Here is a 15,938-nt window from a genome sequence, read left to right as displayed (position 1 = left end):
CAGTCTCTTTGATCTCCTGAGCCTGATGTTCTTGGGGTTCCCTTTATGTCGTTTGTTTATGCTGTCTGGTTATATTTCAGATGCTTCTTGTTAGGATCTTCCCTCTGTCTAGTTGATTGAGAGTCACTCTGTCCACTTTTTCTTGAGTTCTTTTGTGGAGATGCCTAGGCTCAAGCAGAGGAAAGGCAGAGAGGACTAGAGACAGTTGGGGAGAATTTGGCATGGTGGCTTTGAGGGGAGAACTGGAGGAGCAGCCTACTGGGTCCCAGTGCTGACTCATCCCCAGTACTGCAGGCAGACCATTCCCCTCCCAGTGGCGTCAGCCTGAGGGGAAGCAAAAGTATTCCCCTCAGGGGGAATCCCCGCCTATAGGAATACTTAACTAGAATATCTTAAGTAAGCAGTTGGGAATATGCATTTTAAACTCCTTTGGTAATTCAAAAGCTTAATGAAGTTTGTAAATCACACTGCTTTAGAAAAGGGGGTTTGTTGAGATTTTACAGTGGTTATGAGCTGTTAGGTCCATTTCAGGTTATAATATGAAGAGTAAAGCTTTCTACCACTCAGTGGCTATAAATTTATCTCTAATGTAATAAAGAGAAGAAGTGAAAAGCAATGTCCTTATGGAATGCCTAAAAAATATCCCATGCTTAAAATAACCTACTTAAATCTCAAATAAATCAGCCAGTTTGGAGATGTTTCATCAAAGGCCAAATCACTTCTTATTTAGGAATATTGTATAACATGGAAGATTGTTGTATAATCTAATTCTGTAAGAAATTATGATCATGGAAAGTTGCTGTGTAATCCAATTCTGTAAAATATGATTTTAGAATAATGCTGGTTAATGCATCAGTCACAAAGGTAGAAAGACCCACTTCAAAAAACGTTGATATTTTTGGTAGGTGACAGAAGGAGATGGGGTGAGTTTGGGAGATTTAGTTATAATTACATTTATTTTGTCTTTTATTATGAAGTTAATAATAATGAGATTGCTTGTCTTGCCTAGAAGAGAATGTGGTGAAAACTCTAGAGGTTGATTTTGGTGTCCTGTGAAAGCAACACTGTTTTCTAGGAACTAGACCATTAGATTCTAAGTTTAATTTTTTAAAAAGTATGCTGTTGAATATTTATATTTATATTCTAAATAAATATTGTTTTGTAGTTTTCTGTGATGTTTTGTCTGTTTTTAAATAATTTTTAATTTTTAATTAGAGTGGACATACAGTATTAGTTTCAGGTGTATTAGATATTTATATAACTTACTATGTGATCACCCTGAAAAATCTAATACCCATTTGGCACCATACATAGTTTTTAGAATATTATTAACTATATTTCCTACGCTGTACTTTATATTCCCAAGACAATTTTGTAACTGCCAATTTGTGCTTTTAATCCCTTCACCTTTTATTTATTTATTCATTTATTTACTTACAATATGTGTGTGTGTGTGTGTGTGTATAATTGTTGTTCTATTACAGTTTTCCCATTTTCCCCCCATTGCTCTCTCCTGTCATGCCTGCCACCACATTAATTCCCTCTCTGTTGTTCATGTCCATGGATCATTTATACTAGTTTCTTTACTAGCCCCTTCCCCTTCTTTACTATCTTCACCCCCTCCCCTGTTCACTTTGGTCACTGTAAGTCTGTCCCTTGTTTCCATGCCTCGGATTCTATATTGCTCATTTGTTTGTTTTGTTCATTAGGTTCCTGTATTAGGTGAGATCATATGGTATTTGTGTTTTGCTGCCTGGCTTATTTCACTAAGCATAACACTCTCCAGTTCCATCCATGCTGTCATGAAAGGTAGGAGTTCCTTCTTTTTTCCTGCTGTATAATATTCCATTTGTAAGTATACCACAGATATTTTGATCCACTCATCCACTGATGGGCATGTAGGCTGTTTTCAGCACTTGGCTACTGTAAATAGCATTGCTATGAACGTAGGGGTGCATAGGTTCTTTTGAATTGGTGTTTCAGGATTCTTTGTGTAGGATCCCAGCAGTGGAATTACTGGATCAAAAGGCAGGTCCATTTTTAGTTTTTTGAGGAAATTCCATACTATCTTCCACAGTGGCTGCACCAGTCTGCATTCCCACAAACAGTGCACTACGGTTCCCTCTTCTCTGCATCCTTGCCAACACTTGTCATTTGTTGACTTGTTAATGATGGCCACTCTGACCTGTGTGATGTGGTATCTCATTGTGGTTTTAATTTGCATCTCTCTGATGACTAGTGATGTTGAGCATCCTTTGATATGCCTATGGGCCCTCTGTATATATTCCTTGGAGAAGTGTCCATTCAGATCTTTTGCTCATTTTAAATTGGATTGTCTGCCTTCCTGGTGTTAAGTTATATAAGTTCATTATATATTTGGGAGATCAAACCCTTGTCTGAGGTATCATTGAAAAATATGTTTTCCCATATGGTTGGTTCCCTTTTCATCTTGCTTATGTTTTCTTTCACTGAGCAGAAACTTTTTAGTTTGATGCAGTCCCATGGGTTTATTTTTTCCTTTATTTCCCTTGCCCTAGGAGATATATTGGTAAAAATATTGCTGCGTGGGATATCTGAGATTTTACTGCCTATGTTTTCCTCTAGGACTTTTATGGTGTCAGGACTTACACTTAAGTCTTTTATCCATCTTGAGTGTATTCTGGTATATGGTGTAAGTTGGTGGTCTGGTTTCACTTTATTATATACATGTGCCATGTCCAGTTCTCCCAACACCATATATTGAAGAAGCTATTTTTACTCCGTTTTATACTCTTGTTCCTTTTGTCAAATATTAATTGACCATAGAGACCTGAGTTTATTTCTGGGCTCTCTATTCTGTTCCATTGATCTGCTTGTCTGTTCTTATGCCAGTACCAGACTCTATTAATTACAGTGGTCTTGTAATATATTTCGATACCAGGTACTGTATTGCAGTTCCTCCTACTTTGTTCTTCTTTCTCAAGATTGCTGAGGCCATTTGGGGTCATTTTTGGTTCCATAAAATTTTTGAAATATTTGTTCTAGCTCTGTGAAATATGACATTGGTATCTTAATAGGGATTGCACTGAATTTATAAATTGCTTTGGGTAGTATGGCCATTTTGATGATGTTCATTCTTCCCATCCCAAAACATGGTATTTGCTTTCATTTATTTGTATCTTCTTTAATTTCTTTCTTCACTGTTCTGTAGTTTTCTGAGTACAGGTCTTTTACCTCCTTGGTTAAGTTTATTCCTAAGTACTTTATTTTTCTTGTTGCTATAGTAAGTGGTATTTTTTCTAGTTTCTATCTTTGATATTTCATTGTTGGTGTACAAAAATGCCTTCAATTTCTGAATATTGACTTTGTATCCACTATTTTACCAAATTCGCTTATTATGTAGAGTAGTTTTTTAGTGGAGTCTGTAGGGTTTTCTATGTACACTATCATGTTGTCTGCAAATAATGACAGTTTTACTTCAACACCGGCAACTCCTGCGGCGCACCTGAAGCCAAGCTGTATTGACTCCGTCTTTCCCTTGGATCCTTCAGCTGCGAAGAGAGGGGGGGTCTGCTGCATGGGCAACAGCAGACCCTCCATATCACCCTGCCTAGGCTCTGTAGCTTCAGCTTCACTGGAGAGGACACTCCAGCGTCATCGCAAGATGTCGATTCAACACGGGAGGAGACAGATACCGTGTCACTCGCGAGTCGGACTGCACAGCCATTCTCGGCGGTGCAGATAGACTCTTAAGAAGCTACACCATCGTCTCTCGAGATGGACGGCTGCCGACGACGACTTCTTCCTCTTCAACTTGAATGCTTTTTTTTCTTTCTTATCTCATCACTGTTGCTAGAAGTTCTAAAACTTTTGAGTATAGTGGAGAGACTGGACACCCTTGTCTTGTTCCTGATCTTAGGGGGATAGCTTTTCATATTTTCCCATTGAGTATGATATTGGCTGTAGGTCTCATATATGGCCTATATTATGTTGAGGTATGTTACCTCTGTTCCCACTTTGTTGAGTGTTTTCATCATCAATCGGTGCTGTACATTATCAAATGCTTTTTCAGTATCTATTGGTATGATCGTATGATTTTTGTCTTTTTTTGTTTTTATAATACATTTATTTTATTTTTTAAATTTAATTTAATTTTATTGATTATCCTGTTCCAGTGGTCCCAATTTCTTTTCTCCCTGCTCCCCTCCACCCTATGACCCCCCACTCCCTCCAGTTGTTCCCCTCCTTAGTCCATGCCCATTGGTTGTGCATGTAGTTCTTCTCAACATCTTCCAGTCTTCTCCACTCCCTCCTACTATGCTTCTTAATTTCTGCATCATCTCCCTCCCTTTCCCCTCCCTCCTCCCCGCTGACCTCCCCCCAGTATGTTCCGTGTACCTATAATTCTTTTGCCCCTCTCATTGCCTACTTAGTTTGCCTTTGTTTCGATTCCCTAGCTTCTGCTGTTGGTTGTTGTGATACAGTTTTCATTTTAATGTTCATAGTTTTGATGCTCCTTCTTCTAAACAAGTCCCTTTAACATCTCATCTAACAGTGGTTTGGATCTAACAAACTCCTTCAGTTTGACTTTGTCCTGGAAACACATTCTCTGCCCTTCTATCCTGAATGACAGCTTCGCTGGATAGAGTAATCGTGGTTGTAGGTTTTTGATTTTCATTACTTTGAATATTTCTTACCAGTCCTTTCTTGCCTGTTAAGTCTCCTTTGAGAAATCCACTGATAGTCTAATTGGGACCTCTTTGTACATAATTCTTCTATTATCTCTTGCTGTTTTAAAGATTCTTTCTTTATCTTTAATTTTTGACATTTTGATTATAATGTGTCATGGTGTGGTCCTCCCTGGGTCCAACCTATCCAGAACTCTCTGTGCTTCCTGGACCTGTAAATTCATTTCCTTCCCCAAGTTACAGAAGTTCTGTTTCCTTATTTTTTCACATAATTTTTCAATTTCTAGTTCTTCTTCTTCACCCTCTGGAAATTCTGATTCAAATATTTGTTCGCTTATAGCTGTCCTAGAAGTTTCTGAGCCTCTCCTTATATTCCTCACTTTTTGTTTCTTCTTTGTGTACTGGTTGACTGTTTGTTTCCTCCCTATGTTCCTATTTGTTGATTTGATCCATGGCTTTCCCTTCCTCACCACTTGTCTTGTATGCATTTTTGTTCATTTCAGCAGGACTAGCCTTCATTCCTTTCCTGTCTTGATTCAGCCCTGCTGTTAGGTCTGTATGCTGCCTTATGACTATAGTTCTGAACTGAGCCTCAGAAAGATTTGCTACTTGTTCATCAGCCATGACCTTTATTTATTTTTTTGTTAGCTGTGTGATTGGTATTTCAATCATTAATTTTGCCATTCTGACCGTTTTGTTTATCTCTCCTTCTTGGGTGGTGCGCCGTCACACCTCCTACGCTATATTGGGCGGAGCCTAGTGTGCTGGTCACAATCTGACGACCTTTCTCACCACACTGTGGCACTTTGCGTCGGGTCAGGGGTCCAAGATGGATTCCTGCTGTTACTCTCTGCTGAGGAACTGGGAGCCTCCTCTGTCCCCATGCCCTTCTAGACAATTGAGTCTGCCTTCCCTGGTGTTGGAATCGTGAGCCGAGGGGTCTGATCTGCAGCCAGGGCCGGTTCCCAGGCGCTTTTCTCCTCCCCCTAAATATGGGTGTCTGCTTACCAGGTCCCGCTGTTCGCTGCTGCAGCTGCTGCCTCCAGCACAGTTTGATTTTTCAGCCGCGGTTTCACCCTTCCTACCCGTCCAGATGAGCACCACTTGTTTATGACTTCATACAGGGACTTCCATGTAGCTTTATTTTCAGGAACTTCTGGTTATTTTTGGTTTTGTGGTAGTTGTAATCCTTCTTAGTTGTGGAGGGAGACAGAGCCTGTCGGTCTATGCCTCCATCTTGGCCGGAAGTCAATATATTACATTTATTGATTTGAAAATAATATACCATCCTTACATCCCTAGGATGAATCCTGTTGATTGTGGTATATGATCTTTTTAATGTGTTGCTGGATCTGATTTGCCAATATTTTGTTTAGGATTTTAGTATCTATGTTTATCAGCAATATTGGCCAGTAGTTTTCTTTCTTTGTTGTGTCTTGAACTGGTTTTGAAATTAGGATAATACTGGCCTTACAGGAAGAATTTGGGAGTCCTTCTTGGATTTTTTGAAATAGTTTGAGAATGACAGGAGTTAGTTCTTCCATAAATGTTTGGTAAAATTTGCCTGTGAAGCCATCTGGTCCAGGGTTTCTGTGTTCTGGGAGTTTTTTGATTACTGACTCAATTTCACTAGTTGCTATTCAGGTTTATTCAGGTTTTCTGCTTCTTCTTGATTCAGTTTTGGAAGATTATGTTTCCAGAAATTTGTCCATCTCATCTAGGTTGTCAAATGTTTTGCTGTACAATTGTTTGTATAATTTCTTACAATCCTTTGTATTTCTGTGGTATCTGTTGTGATTTCTCCTCTTTCACTTCCGATTTTGTTTATCTGGGTCCTCTCTCTTTTTTTCTTGATGAGCCTGGCTAAAGGCCTGTTCATTTTGTTTATCTTTTCAAAGAACCAGCTCCTGATTTATTGATCTTTTGCATTGTTTATTTAGACTCTATGTCATTTACTTCTGTTCTGATCTTGATGATTTCCTTCCTTCTCCTCGCTCTGGGCTTTGTTTTTTGTTGTCCCTCTTGTTCTTGTAGCTGTAGGGTAATATTTTTTGAGAATCTTCTATCCTTTTTAGGTAGGCCTGTATTGGTATGAACTTTGCTCTCAGGACTGCTTTTGCTGTGTTCCATAGTTTTGGGCTGTTGTGTGTTCATTATCATTAGTTTCCAAAAACTTTTTGATTTCTTTCTTGATGTCATGTTAACCCATTCATTATTTAATATCATGTTATTTATTCTCAATGAGTTTGAATATTTTCGAGTTTTTTCCTTGAGGTTGATTTCCAGTTTCAAGCCATGTGATCTGAGAAGATGCTTGATATGATTTCAATTTTCTTGAATTTGTTGAGGCTTGTTTTGTGTGCTACCATGTGGTCTATCTTTGAAAATGTTCCATGTGCACTTGAAAATAATGTATATTTTGCTTCTTTGGGGTGAAAAGTTCTATATATATCATCTAAGTTCATGTGATCTAGTGTTGTTCAGTGCCACAATATCCTTGGTGTTTCTTTGCTTGGAAGATCTGTCCATTGTTTACAATGGGGTAGTAAAGTCCCCTACTATGAGTGTGTTGCTGTTGATATCCTTCTTGTAGTCTCCCAAGATTTTCTTTATATATTGGGTGCTCCTATGTTTGGTGCATATATGTTTACCAGGGTTATATCTTCTTGATGGATTGTTCCCTTAAGTATTTTAAAATGTCCTTCTGTGCCTCTTTTTCTGGCCTTTGTTGTGAAATCTATTCTGTCTGATATGAGTGTTGCTACCCCAGCTTTTTTTCCATATGTTTGTTTGAAATATATTTTTCCATCCCTTCACTTTCAGTCTGTTTAGATCTTTTGTTCTGAGGCGAGTCTCTTGTAGACAGCATATTTGTGGTCATGTTTTCTTATGCGTTCAGCTATTCTATGTCTTTCAATTGGAGCATTTAATCCATTTTCATTTTTTTTTTCCCAGTACCAGCCGTCTTTTATTAGGTGTTAATTACAATATGAAAGGATTCAGGGGTACTGTGCAAAGATAATGGTCAGGGATACGGAATCCACACTGGGTCCTCTTCAGTGGTACTTGCGCCGCCGCTCATGTTTGAGTTCCTTATAAGAACGGCAGTAGTTAAAAAGCACATAAGCTGCCAGCACCATAGAAATCCCAGCAACACCCCCTTTCTTCACATTGATATACTTGTTGTAATACCGGTAGTAAGCTCTTTGAAATGCTCCAGCAATGCCTTTAGGAGTGAAATCCTGCATCAGTATCCAGCTTGGCAGCTCCCCTAGTTTGACATCCATGAGTGTCTTCTCCTTCAATGGTACGACTGACGCCATCTTGGAGTCCAGGGTGTCCTAATCCATTTTCATTTAATGTTATTATTGATAGATACCTATTCATTGTGATTTCCCCCCTTCGTATCTGTGTTCTTCTCTCTCCCTCTCCCTCTCTTTTTCTTTATCCTCTTAAAGCATTCCCTTTAGTATGTCTTGCAATGTTGGTTTGGTGGAGATGTATTTTTTTAGTCTTCTTTTTTTCTGGGAAACTCCTTATTTCACCTTTCATTTTGGATGAGAACCTTGCTGGGTAGAGTAACGTTGGTTGTATGCCTTTGCTTTTCATTGCTTGGAATATTTTTTGCCATTCCCTTCTGGCTTGTAGTGTTTCTGTTGAGAAATCAGCTGATATCCTTATTTGAGTTCCCTTGTATGTTACTATGTATGTTACTAGCTCTTTCTGTTTTGCTGCCTTTAGGATTCTCTGTTTGTCTTTCTATTTTGCCGTTTTAATTATGATGTCCCTGGAGTATGCCTGTTTGGGTTAATCTTCATTGGGACCCTCTGTGCTTCCTGGACTTTTTCTCATCAAGTTAGGGAAGTTTTCTGTCTTTACTTTTTCAAACATGTTTTCTATTCCTTTTCCTTTTCTTCTCTTTCTGATATACCTATGATCAGATATTATTATGTTTCATGTTGTCCTGCAGCTCTCTTAAACCCTCTTCATTCTTTTTAAGTCTTTTTTTATTTTATTGCTCTGTCTGGGAACTTTTTTCTACTTTGTCCTCCATCTCGCTGATCCGATCCTCTGCTTCATCTTTCCTGCTTTTAATTCCTTCCTCTGTGTTCTTCAATTAGAAATTGTGTTCTTCATTTCCTCATGGCCTTTATAGATAGTTTCTATGTCCTTTTTAATGCTCGTGTAGTTCACCTGGAGTTCTTTGTAGTTCTCTCTGAGTTCGCTGAACTCATTGATCTTCCTTATAACCATTTATTTGAATTTAATGTCTAGTAGTTGGCTTGTTTCTATTTCAGTTAGCACTTTTTCTGAGGTATCTTCCTTTTCTTTTGATTGGGAGTCATCCCCCTTCCCCCCACCCCCCCATTTTAGGTAATTCTACTTGTTTGTTTTTGCTTCTTAAATTGATCTACTTTGACTCCCTGTGTTCATGGTGTGACCTTCTGTGGTAGGAGATCTTGGAATTCAGTAGTGCAATCTTGATAGCCTGAACTTGGTGCTCTGGGATGCCCTTTATGATGTTTATTTGGGCTTTCTGGTTGTAATTGCATTTTGGTTGTTGTTGTGTTGCTCTTTGGTGGGTCCTTTTCTCTGGTTAGCTGACTGAGAGTTACTCTGCCCTTCCACATCTTGTATACTGCCATCAAAACTAAAGTAAACAACCCAGTAAAGAAACTCACATCCACGAAAATAACACTGTCAACTGCAAATGAGCCAGTATTAAGGTATGAAGAGACTGCGACTATTATAAGAAAGGAAAAACAGGTAAGAGGTGGCTAACTGAAAGAAAAATGATTTTAGAGAGGAGAGAGGGAGGAGCCATAAGAGTAGCTAATAGGGACAAGGCAATGAGAGAAAGAATGTAAAATTTATGTTGTATATAAAAGAGAGAGAAGAAGGCAATATGAAGTAAGAGAAGGGAAGCGTTTGATATTAGGTTTAAACAGAAATTATATAATGTATATATAGTGAGAGAGAGAACAACAACAACAACAAAAAAAGAAAAAAGGAAAAATAAGCAGGAACCAAATTAGAGAAAACTTTTCACCAGAGCACTATCACCAATCAATGAGCAAATATAATATAGGTGGAATGGGAGTAAGGGGGACAAAGGAAAGAAAGAAATGCTTAAGAGATGTGTCAACAAAAGGGAAGTGATTTTGAGATGTTAGACGGGGAAGGAATACTAAGAGTGAGGAATGAAAACCAGGGTAAGACAGGGAAAAATTTAAATTTGAAATGAAACAAAGGGTTGGAGAAAGCTACATATGGAATAGGGGAGGGGATGAACAAGACTTGAGAATTTAAAAACAAAAAAATGAAAACCTGTGAATAGGATTGCAGAAATGCCACAACCACCACCATATCCACAAACAATGAGCAAAGATTGATCAAGGTGGAGAGAATACATATATTTTAAGAAAGGGAAAAAGAATGTGAGATGTCTAATGACAAGAAAAATGATTTTGAAAGACTGGAGAGGGGGAAATGGTAAGAGTGCCCAATGGAAACAAGTTCTAGCAAGAGAGAAGTTAGAATTTAAAACAAAAATAAGAAGAGAAAATAAGGTGGTAAAATGGTGTAAGAGAAGGGAGGGTCAAAATATGAGATTTGAAATAAACTGTAATATAAAAACTAGCAACTTAACATGCACAAACTGGGAGGACAAGAAACGAATGTTAAAAAGCTATGCAGGAGAGAAAATATCTCAAATCTTGAAGAAGACGGTGGTGGAATTCTTCTCAGTAGTATCTGTTTCTTTTACCACTTTATTCTCTTTCTGGTGATATTCGATGATTGTGTTCCAGTCTGGGCCTAGGCAGCCTTTTCAAGACTACCAGGGATCCACAATGTGTGGCTGTCTCCTTCAGTTGTTAATCTAGTCAATCTGTGATCAGTAGACAGGTTTAAGTACACAGGGTGGGGCAGGGTAACTCCTATGGGCAGGGTGATTGCTTCCCTTCAGGCTCATGCTATTTGGAGGGGACGGCTCTGCCTGAGGAAGATGGCTCCTTCAGTATAGGGGGTAGGGGAATGTGACTCAGCACGGGGATCCTGGCAGCAGCTCCCTCAGTTTTTTCCCCAAAACTACTGCCCTAGACTCTCCACAAGCGTCTCTAGTCCACTCTGCCCTTCCTCTGCTGGAGCCCAGGGTAAGTGGCTGCCAGTGAAATTTTGTGCATTAGCCCTTTAAGAAGTTCTCTGTGATTTCAGGCAATGCTCTCAGGCCCAGCAACAGCCCCCACCGGCAAGCTGCTTTTCACTTTTCACAGGTTTACTCTAGGCTCTGTTGCTGTAGGCTGGGGAGCCCAGCTTGGGATTCAGACCCCATACTTCTCAGGGGGAACCCTCAGCCTCTGACATACTTCTCTGTACCTTCAGCTACTGCTTGTGGGAACCCAGTTAGCTCTCTTGTTATCTCCTCCACATTCCATACCAGTCATGTTGTGATGAAGCAGTTTCTTCTGTCTGTCCGTGGTTATAAGGCTTCTCTCCAGCTAGTGTTAAATTGGTTATTCTGGATGCTTTCCCCACAATTAAGTTGTAGTTCCAGATTGGTCCTTGGAAGAGGTTAGTGTAGCTTCCACTTACTCCTCCACCATCTTGCATCTCTGAAGGAGTCATCTTTATCCCACTATGGAAACCAGGGCTCTATGAACTGGGCTTTCACGTTTATTTACCTGTTCAGCATTTGATATACTAAAGAGAGATATGAGGATTATGGAAAATTTACATTTGAGACATCTTAATTTTTGTGTCCACCCTAGTATGCATTTATAATTGTGCGCTTACTATCTGTTAGGTACTGTTATGGGCAATTTACATATTGACTCATTTAACCCCCATAGTAAACCTATGAATTATGTGTTTTTATTATCCTTAGTTTACAGCTGAGGAAATTGAAGTTCAGAAAGGAAAACATTAGGCACATTGCCTGAGATTACTTAGCCAATTAAGTAATTGGGATTTGATGTTGGAAGTCTGGTTCTAGAAAGCTCACATTTTCTGAAAATTTTGCAGTCCAATGTTCTTTTCATCAGTTCAGGTAATGTTCTGATGTGTTGAGTTGAGAAAATGTCAGGTCTCATGTGGTGGTTGAAGGCAGGGGTAATATCCACGTGGTCTGGTATCTGAAAATGTGTCATTATATTCCTGGAACCTCTCTTCTAAACTTCTGGAGAGTATTTTTTATACACTAATTTTTCTTAAAGTGGGGCAAACCAATGTGACAATCACCTGTTTTGGGTTACATGGTAGTTTTATCCCAGCAACTCAAACTACTTTAATAAATATACTTAAGTCTTGTGGGATTTGGAAAGGAGGCACTGATAACTTGGAGTCTTAGTACCTCAAAAATGGTTTTGGAAAAACAAAGAATTCTTGAGCATATGAATTTATTTTATTTCTTACAAGATGAACACCCTGCGAACTCTTTACAGCTCACCCTAAAGTTGAGCACCAGGAGATATGAGAGAAAGCTGTGCCACTAAATGTGATCTCACAAATTAGGGAAGAGAGCAGAGTGTGAATGTTGTGTGGGTTCTATTCGATTGACAATGGGCAGCTTTCTCTGAAGAGCAGTTTTCTGAAGCTATCAGTGAACTTGTGCATGTTCTATATCTGCTTCTTAGAAACTTAAATATGCTAAGAATGCTGACTTCCTCTTAATTTAACCTTACTTGAATAACTCAATTTTTATCTTTTCAAGTGCTTTTCCAGAGCCTTTTTCAGTTCAGTAAGTTTTATATGATCCATCATAGGAACTCGTAGCATTTTACGACAGTTCCTATTCTTTCTCTTGGTGTGTGACAAAGATTTCAGGTTCCATTGTCATTTGGTGATAAAACCCTAATATTTGCTAGGCGTATGGGTATCCACTTAAAGATAGTATTTCACAACCTCATTTGCAGTTAGATCTGGCCATGTGAGAAAGTTCTGACCAGGTTGATGAGCAGAATGTGCATAGGTTCAACTTCCAGGTCTTGATTATAAGGTTAAAGGTTTGTGTTCTACTATCTCCTCTCTATCCCCTTTGTATGGATTGTGGATGTAATGCCTGGAGGTAGAGCTGAGACCTTGGACTATGAAATGGCCATATGCCATCTCATGTGGCAGGAAAATAAGATGGAAGGAGCCTGGATCCTTCACACTATGGAACTGCCATAACATCCTGGGCTACTTACATTAGAACAGTTACATGACAGGAAAATAGAATTTTATCTCTACAGAAGTTTCTGGGCTTTTTTTTTGTTGTTGTTCGTTTGTTTTTGGGTGGGGGAAAGGAACTTTTATTTCTGTAGCTAAACTTATGTGCTAAGATTTAGTTTGAATCACTTGCAAGTCCCATTTTTGTGAGTCAAAATTATCATACATCATTAACTTCATATAGTTCAACTTAAAAGCACATTAATTTGATCATTATTTTTCCTTGAGTTTTGCACCTACTGTCTGAGGATGCATACTATTAAAGTAAAGGGTGTTTTATGGAAGGTGCAAAGATGACTCAGAGACAGTGGAAAAATACTCTCAGACATAAGGTAATGAGCAGGTGCTTGATAACTTAGCATTATCCAGATTCCGTCTGTTGAAAAGATTGATCTCTTTAGTTAAGACCTCCTGGATTAGCATATACAATAAGATATTTGTATTCTACTTAGTTGGAAGGCAGGTAGGAAGCCACTTCAGAGGCCAAGTGTATCAATGGATGGCTTTGAGGTTTGACCAATGGGTGGTATTTTCACTTGAATTGTGATGTGACGGCCCACTTGTATTGTGTCCTGTGCCAATGGTAGGCACTGATGATGCTGTCAGGGGACAGTTTGGAACTGGCCATGGTACTTTAGAAAAGGCTACGTTTATGTTCCTGTCTTTTTCTTTTTTTAAAAGATTTTATTTATTTATTTTTAGAGAGAGGGGAAGGGAAGGAGAAAGAGAGGAAGAGAAACATGTGCAAGAGAAACACCAATTGGTTGTCTCTTACACATGCCCAACTGGAGACCTGGCTCACATGCCTGGCATGTGCCCTGACTGAGAATTGAACCTGCAACCTTCCATTTAGCAGGCCAGTGCTCAATCCACTGAGCCACACAAACAAGGGCTATTTTTTTGTCTTTTTCAAGGTGGCAAATTAGTACTATATTTATATGTTTTTAATCTTCCTTTAGAATAAATAGCAAAAAGAGGATCTAAGTATATACAAAAGTAAAGCTTTGATAAAATCCATAATGGATTTGATGAATCTTATTTCCTGTATGTTAAGGCTGACATTTTTCTTATTCATTTATCTGTAGATGACATTTAGGTTGTTTCCATGTCTTGACTATTGTGAATAGCGCTACAATAAACATGGGAGTGTACACATCTCTTTAAGATCCTGATTTCAGTTCTTTTGGCTAAATATCCAGAAGTGGGATTGCTGGATTATTGAACCTAATATTTGAATCTGATATTGTCTGCCTCACTTCTGCTTTTTTTCCTTTTCTGCTCTTCCATTATGCTGCCTTGTTATGTTTCTTGATTCTTTTCTATATGTGCTCATAAGATAAAATTAAATTATATTTTTGTTTATTGAATGTTCTATGTATCCTTCATTAAATTTACAAAGCCAGTAAAGATGGACAGAATCACATTTAAAACATGGCTCTTCCAATTACTTGTTGTTTGGCTAGGAAGAAGTCATTTATTCTTTGTAAGTTTCACTTTCCTCATTTGTAAGATTTGTAAAACACTTAATTTAAAGGATTATTGAAAAGATTGGTAGATGATGGAAGTAAAATGTCTAGCAAAGAGCCTGAGATAGAGCAAATTTTCCATACATTGTAGGTACTATTTTTTAAATCATGTAAGTTGAGCATGTTACATTTTTCTTAAAATAAACTAAGCTAATTGGCTTTTTACTTGCATGTGCCCTTCTGAGGACTTTGGATTTCTTTTATATTATGCTATTTCCCCTCCTTTCACTGGTTTGTGAACAGAGTAAGTTTTTAGAAAATGGTTATGGAATGAATTTTTTCAATCTGATCTATAACTAAGTTTCCTTTTTAAAGAAATATTTACTTTACAATTATGAATGTAATACATCTTCATTGTTGAAAAACACCTACATTCTATTAACTATTGATAACCATTCTTTAAATACATACATACTTTATACCATATGACCCCAATTTTATTTAAAATGAGAAACATTTTTTAAATCGAGATTATACACATCAGCATTTTTTGCTTTATACTTTTGGTTTTGTACACTTGTAGAATGTGGTTTTTATGGCTGTAGTGAGGATGGATCATTGCTTGAAGCAAATTCCTGACTCTGCTCATGGAATTCTAGGGATGGTCTCAGGCACTCTCCGGTGTGCCAAATGTTTCTGACAAAATATCTGGAAGCGTTCTGAGTCAGTGGCTACTGCTGCTGCTGCTGAGTTTGGGCCGGAAGATTTTTGGATCTCATCAAGGATTAGGAGGGAGTCTAGCAGATGTCTTTCAAGTTGGTTTTGAGGGGCTTTATTGGCACTAAGTGAAACAGAAATAAAAGTAAATCTCTGTCGAAGAAGAGAGCCCTTGTTTATCCAGCTGCCTGTATGTGTCTGTGTACACTGACTTTGATACTATTAACTGGCATTGAAAATAGTTCCTGTTTAAGAGCCAAGCCTGAAAGCAGAGAGCTGATTTCAGCAGCCTGCCTCTCTTAGCCTTGTAATTTGAGGATTAGCCTCTTACTAGTCATCTTACTTTTCAAGTGAATGGGGTTGGTGCCAAGGGGCTATGGACCTTTTACCAAAGATTGGCGTTTGCTTGAAATGATGCTGTTTTCTTTATAATTCTTTTATTATTGACTATACCCAGCACAGTTAGTACAGGAACAAAAAGAAAATACTCATTTAAGCTGCCCATTATGTTGCTCAGAAAACACCTTTTATGTCACCTTTTTTTTTTTTTTTTTGTAGGAACATGTCTAATGTAGGCTTGCCACGGGGAAATGCACAGATTGAAGAAAATGGTCCTAGCATGATCTTGATTGTGATGTAGGCTAGACATGTAGATTAAAATGATTTGCTGCTGAAGCATTTTGTTTTGCATGAGAGAGGCAAACAGAAGACTTTAATCTGCTGTTGACAGCATCTAGTAACCAGGCCCTCACCCTGATTTATCTGTGTGTGGTTTTCATCTCTGTTCCTCTGTTGTGATGTCAATATTGGTAATTGGTATTGATAGACAGTTAGTGGCATCAATATATTGGGGGATGGGGGAGATACATGACAGAGACAA

The 15,938-nt window shown here is 38.4% G+C and overlaps 1 protein-coding gene and 1 pseudogene across 1 annotated transcript in view; one reads left to right on the top strand and one right to left on the bottom strand.

Moving 5' to 3' along the window:
* The window catches only part of AMPH (amphiphysin), a 310,914-nt gene that overhangs the window by 16,323 nt on the left and 278,653 nt on the right, over positions 1 to 15,938 (top strand). The gene's annotated exons all lie outside the window — the stretch shown is intronic.
* LOC150001809 (ATP synthase F(0) complex subunit f, mitochondrial pseudogene) lies at positions 7,614 to 8,002 on the bottom strand (annotated as a pseudogene).

The sequence above is a fragment of the Furipterus horrens genome, unplaced genomic scaffold, assembly GCF_987537825.1.
Source record: "Furipterus horrens unplaced genomic scaffold, mFurHor1.1.pri manual_scaffold_9, whole genome shotgun sequence".
Lineage (NCBI taxonomy): Eukaryota > Metazoa > Chordata > Mammalia > Chiroptera > Furipteridae > Furipterus > Furipterus horrens.
Note: the sequence above shows the minus strand (reverse complement) of the source record. Positions and strands in the feature narration are given on the sequence as shown.